This window comes from Sapajus apella, unplaced genomic scaffold (genome assembly GCF_009761245.1).
Source record: "Sapajus apella isolate SASKATOON/1434 unplaced genomic scaffold, GSC_monkey_1.0 scaffold41, whole genome shotgun sequence".
In the NCBI taxonomy this organism is placed as follows: Eukaryota; Metazoa; Chordata; class Mammalia; order Primates; family Cebidae; genus Sapajus; species Sapajus apella.
The window spans coordinates 10,921,351-10,928,050 of NW_022436981.1; the positions used below are offsets into that span (position 1 = coordinate 10,921,351).

A 6,700-nucleotide genomic window follows, 5' to 3' on the forward strand; every position below is an offset into this window, starting at 1 on the left:
CTGATGTCAGCTCTAGCATCAATTACCCGGGTCACCATGCGTTTTTCAGGGTAGAAATGAAAATCAAGACAAAGGACCTTAAGAAGAGAGGAGCAGAATATCTTGATCATCTGAAAGAGGAATCCTACCCTAGTGGCTACTGAGAAGGCACTTCCTGGCTACCTACTGACAGGACCCCAGACAGAAAGTCAGGGACCCCAGCGAGGGTCTTGTAAGTTGTTCCAGCCCTTTTGAACTCCTGGCCTCAAGCAATTCTCCCGCCTCAGCCTCCCAAGTAGTTGGGATTACAGGTATGAGCCATCATGCCCAGTGGAATTACATACTCTTACACTTTGGTGATATGAGTATCAATGAGTCCAAATCCTTCAATGAGATGGGAAGGTGTGCAATATGGTGATAGGCATAAACATTACAGATATATGTATCCTTGAATCCAGTAATTCCATTTCTGTTATATAACATGTTAACATATAGGAAAATACCCTGAATGTATACATACACAGGAATATTACTCAACTTTAAAAAAGGATGAAATTTTGATACACACTACAACATGGATAAATTTTGGCTGAGTGAAATAAGCTATAAATGGTATATAAATAAGTAATTAAGTGTAATAAGCCAACACACACACAAATATTGTATTCTCTCACTTATATGAAGCACCTAGAACAGTTAAATTCATAGAAATAGAAAGCAGGATATGGCTGCTAGGGGCTGGAGGGAGGGAAAATGGGGAGCTATTGTTCAATGGGCGTACACTTCAGCTTGGGATGATAAAAAATTCTGGAGATGGTTGGTGGTGGTTGCATAACAATGTGAATGTGCTTAGCCCCTGACTGTACACTTAAACATGATTAAGATGCACATTTTATTTTATATATATTTTACCACAATTAAAGCAATCATATGTGCAAGTTTGTTCATGACAGTGCTATTCATAAGAAGATGGAAACAACCTCAGTGTCCATCAGCAGAGAACTGGTTACATGTCAATCATAATAGATTCATACAACAAAATTCAATGCAGCTGGTAGAAAAGGGAAATTCTACTTTTTCCTTTTTTTCGAGACAGAGTTTCTCTTGTTGCTCAGGTTGGAGTGCAATGGTGAGGGCTTCGCTCACTGTAAACTCCACCTCCCGGGTTCAAGTGATTCCCCTCCCTCAGCCTCCTGAGTAGCTGGGATTACAAGCATGCACCACCAAGCGTGGCTAATTTTGTATTTTTAGTAGAGACAGGGTTTCTCCATGTTGGTCAGGTTGGTGTCAAACTCCCAACCTCAGTTGATCCACCCACCTTGGCCTCCCAAAGTGCTGGGATTACAGGTGTGAGCCACCATGCCCGGCCAGGAAATTCTTTATACATCTGACATGTATGTTGGATATTGTTTGTTTTCCCCCTTCAAATTCACTATTTACCATCTCTGCCTTATTTTGTTTGCTAAAAGGCTGCCCTCTATGGAATGAATCAACTGGGCTCCATTTTCCTCTTCTTTCCATGGTAAGACAGGGAGTTTCCTGGTGCCCTCTCACCTCAGCCTCAGACTGGTGGTGGCTTTGTTCTTTTCCCAAAGGTTACAGCTCCTATTGGGCAGAGTTCTAGCAATATCTGCATTCCTACCTTACCTCTTTGAGTCTGGCATCAATGATGACATGCAATCACTGAGGTTGATATATTGGAACGTCCTTGGAATACTGTATAGGTAGAAGATCAAAGCCTTAGGAAGAAAGAAATGCTTAACTAGACTGAGTGTAAGCTGCTAAGCCACCTGCTATCATTTCACCAATATGTCAGGGAGGTCTGGAGGTCTTTTTTCCTAAGACATTAGGAAATACTTTAGTGAAAGGAAAGGAGCACCAGAATCCTTGAAAAACTCTGTGGCTGTTTTCTCTGGGCTGGAATGAGGGTAGGAGACTCTGCAGTGGAGTTAGGTGCCTGATTTCAATGGCAATAATAGAATCCTAGTGTGGTGGAGGCCAGGCAGCAGCAAGACAAGGAGAGTGCATTACTCTAATAAGCCACAAGGACTCCTGAGTAGAAATAAGAGGTTTGACCTGTAGGGATCTGTGAAGGTGGCTCAAGAAATAGATAGATTTCCAAGGTACTGCTTGATCTGAGAAGCAGAAAAAACTCTAGGAAAGGTGGGCAAAAATCTGACCTGGTCTCTTGTGCATTTCCCAGATCTAAGATAGTATGTTGGCTTTGGAGCTCCTAGATTGAGGAGGAGGAGGAAGGGCCTATTAAGGAAGGACTCTGCAATGAGACCTCAAACCTTCCTTAGAGGAACTTAAAATCCTTTACCAGGGTGAGTATACAATGGAAAAAGTTTATACCCAAACTCTCCTGGAATTACTAGATATTGGCTCTAAAGTTATGTTAGCTGGGTACAGTGGATCATGCATGTAATTCCAGCACTTGGGTAGGCCGAGGCTAAAGGACTGTCTGAGCCCAGGAGTTTCAGTTGACAGTTAGCTATGCTCATGCCACTGCACTCCAGCTGGGACAACAGAGTGAAATCCTCTCTCAAAATATATATATTTTTTAATTCTAAAAAACATGATGTTAAGGTCCAAGGACCCAAATACTGCTATGGTCCACCTGTCAAGAAAGCAGGTATGGAAGTTGGGTGAAAGGTGGAGTCTTGTTTTAAGTCCATCATAGAGTGGGTCCAGTAAGGTCCCTGTGCTAATTCCTCTTGTCTCAGACTGCAGAGTGGTAACAGGTATACTCAATAAATCAGCGAACCCCTGTCATGGCTCCCTGACCCATGGAATGGATGCTATTATGTAGGATGGGTTAAATAGCAGCTCCTGGAACTGTCCCCACCCTGACCTCCAAGCTAAGACAGGGAACCAAAATCAATACCATATTCTTGGGGGAATTACAGAGATTAATGAATGACCCAATCAAAGACAAAAAAAACAAAACGAAACACATAATGGGTGATTTCTACCACATGCTCCTTTAACTCATCTGTTTGTATAGTGCAACAGCCACAAGACTTGGAGAATGACCATAGATTATTGCAAACCTATTCAGGAGGTAATGCCATAGCAGCTGATGGTCTGGATGTAGCAACTTCACTGGTGCAAGCTAGCATCGCCTCTCATCACCCATGACTGGTATTCTACTATTTATTTATCATAGACTTTTGTTTATTACCATCAGCAAAGATAATCTGAAGTAGTTTGCCCTCATGAAGAAAGAAGAGTAGTAAATTTACTGTTTTATCTCAGGGCTCAGTCAGCTCTATTTCTGACACAATATAGTCCAGAGGAAGGAAACTTGATCCTCTTGATGTCTCACAGAGTATCACGTTGGCCTGCTGTATCAATAAGGTTATATTAACTGGACCTGGTGAATGGAAAGTAGCTAGTACTCTAGATACCGTAATAAAACATAGGCATGCTGGAGCATGGAAAATACACCTGCCGAGGGACTTGCCACAGCAGGTATGTTTCTATCGACATCCATGGATTGGGGCATATTCACATGGCTCCCCTACAATGGGAAGTAAGTTGCTTCACTTTGTACTTTGTACTGTGAAGAAAGGGGCACAATGCTCTTTTGGTGTTAGAGGCAACATGTACCACATTTAAGTGTGCTGCTCTGACCCATGTACTGGGTCCATTTTGAGTGGAGTTCAAAGAGAAGACTCTCCAGCAAGTTAAGGCTGTGGTTCAAAATGCCCTGCCTGGCCAGGTGCAATGGATCACTCCTGTAGTTCCAGCACTTTGGGAGGCCAAGGTGGGCACATACACTTGAGCTCAGGAGTTTGGGACCAGCCTAGGTGACACAGCGAAACCGTATCTCTACCAAAAAATTTAAAAAACTAGCTGGGTGTGGTGGCATGTGCCTGCAGTTCCAGCTATGCAGAGGGCTGAGGTGGGAGGATGGCCTGAGCCTGGGAGGTGGAGGTTGCAGTGAGCTGAGATTGCACCACTGCACTCCAGCCTGGGTGACAGAGAGAGACCCTGTCTCAAAACTGAAATAAAAATAAAAATAAAATAAAGTGTAAAAAACCCAAAATGTCCTGACAGTTGGGCCTTATGACTTAGAAGATCTGATATCTGTGGCACACAGAGAGGCTGCGTGAAGCCTCTGATAAGACGCAATAGAGCAATCACAGCCCAGACCCTCACGTTTCAGAATAAGGCCATGCTCTCTTCTGACAACTGTGCTCTGTTTGAAAAACGGCTCCTGGCTTACTTCTGGGTCCTGGTAAAGACTGAATGAATGTCTTATTATGGGATACTAATTAGCCCTGTGCCCCAAATTACCCATCAAGAACTGGAAGTTATTTGATGCACAGAATCAGAAAATTGGACACATGCAGCAGCATTCCAATCTTAAGTGAAAATGAGATACTCAACGCCAGGCAGAGGAGGTCTGGAAGGCACAGATAACTGCGTGATAACTCAAACTCCCATAGTACCTGAGCCTCTCATTCAACTCGTACTGAAGGCCACTTGGGTATTCTTTTTTTTTTTTTTAAGGTAAGATGGTTGTTTTATTCCTTGTACTGAAACCAGTGAAACTAGTAAGATGTCATCATGATGCAGCAAATACAAGACCTCTTTCTAGAAATATTAGCATAATCAGTAAATTAGGGACTAGAGTAAAATGCAGAGCCAAAAGGGGCTGAGGAAATCAATAAAGAATGTTACAGCTTAAACCTTCACCTCAATAACTGAGGTTTTTAAAAAAATAAGCAAAGCCTCCCAATCCCGGAAAATGGGAATATATCTTCATCACACCAATTTGTACTTTTATTTTCTATTCTTGAGGTTAGAATCTAAATCCTAAAGATATTCAAACCAGTATATCTACTGCTCTATAGCTAGAGACAGCTTCTATCCTTTGCCCTTAGCAGTAAAGTTTATTAAAGCATCTTTTCTACAGGAAGATCCAATAAGAAAAAAGAAATAAACCCCTCTGATTAGGCTACAACCATACCCTACCCTTGACCAAATTGACTAGATAGGCATAGTGGAAACCAAATCACATGGTTTCCAAACCAGAAAAATCCTATGGGCGAGGGGAGGAGGGGAGAGGAAGGATTCAGCCAGTGGCCTAACTGACATTGAGTAATATCAATTTCACTTGACTTCACCCATCTTCAGGTTGCATGTTTGTGGAGTAGTTTAGGAATAAATCCATGGTTTTTGTAGCACTAAAATACCTGGTGGTCTGCTGTATTACATTATGGTTTTCCCCAGTAGTTTCTAAGGCAGCCACCAAGTCACTGGCAGGAGAGAATTTTGCTGGAAATTCCTCTCCACAGGACTGCAGAGATTCCTCTCCACAGTTATTGAAGGGATTGCTCCAGTCCTGGTTGTCCCAGGACTGGGTGCACGAGGTCTCAGTGTTCCAGGAGTGGTTGCTTTAGGACTGGAGGTTCCGGGTCTGGTTGCTCCATGTTGAATTGCTCCAGATCTGATTGTTCCACACTGGAAGGTTCGCAGTCGTGTTCACCAGGCATCAGTAGGAAGAGCAGAGGTAGGTAGGTGCTGAGACCTTCTGAGTCACACCATTGCTACCCTTTGGCCGGTTGCTTTCCTGACACCTCTTAGATTTTATTGTCTGGAATCAAGTCTTAACCTGTTTATAGCTAAAGTTCAGGATATTGGAAAGTTCTTGCATCTGCTGGAGGCTGAGCTATTTCTGTCTCTGAAATCTATCACTGAGTATTGTACACACAGCTGGGTGGTGGAAGAGAATACAGTTCTGGTCTTCCATTTCTTGACTAGGACCTTGTCTTCCCTTTTTGTGGTGCTCTTCACTACAGAAGTGTGTTGTTTGCCTTTGGGACTGCTGGAAGAATCAGGTCTGTCCAGTCTTGTGTGAAGCATTTCAGCAGAAGACATTTGCAAGGATGGATAGTCTTCTTCAGGCCCACAAGTCACAGGTGTTGGTGAAGAGTCTTTACAGTTGGCTGCTTCAGAGCAAGGCAGGCTTTGGGGACAAGCTGGATCCACACTCATGTTATTATTGGGAAAGAAGGGGAAAAATTTAAGAACTTGACTGTAAAAAAAAAAAAAGAAAGAAAGAAAGAAAGAAAGAAAAAAAAAAAGGCCAAGGGTTTAAGTCTTTTTTTTTTCTGGAAGATCTGAGAGAAATATGACCTCCAGAAGTGAAAGTATCAAGAAGCTGGGATGAAGTGAGTCACCTCCAAAATAACAGGAGGCAATCAGCTCAGTCCAACTGGGCATTCTTTATGAACAGTTAACAGAGGAGGAAAAGCTGCATGTCTGATTATAAATGGGCCTTTATGACATGCAGGCACCAGCAGATGCAGATGGTCATTGGATTTTGGCCTCACTTACAGATGGCCAAGAAAGTGTAGTGAAGGGAAATTTTCCCAAAGGACAAAACTTCAGGTGGTGCATTGAGTTATCCACTTTGCATGGGAGAAGAAATGGCCTGAGGTGTGGATCAGTGCTAATGTTGGCATAGTGGCTAATGTACTGGCCCACTTTTCAGAGAAAGAATGAGACTGGAAGACTAGGGCAAAGAAATCTGGGGGAGAGACATGTAGATTGAATGGGCACAGAGTGAGCTTCTTAATCCCTGTGATTGCTCACCAGAGGTCAAGCACTGCAGAGTTTTGCAATAATCAGATGGATAAGACGATCCCTGTCATGCACGTCAGTTAGCTTCTCCCTCCAGTCATTCTGGTGCTTGCCCAGTCGGAAAGGG

The 6,700-nt window shown here is 43.0% G+C and overlaps 1 pseudogene; it reads right to left on the reverse strand.

The window, feature by feature from the left end:
- Positions 1 to 5,110: 5,110 nt before the first annotated feature.
- On the reverse strand, positions 5,111 to 6,002 carry LOC116565669 (annotated as a pseudogene).
- Between the last annotated feature and the right edge of the window lie 698 nt (positions 6,003 to 6,700).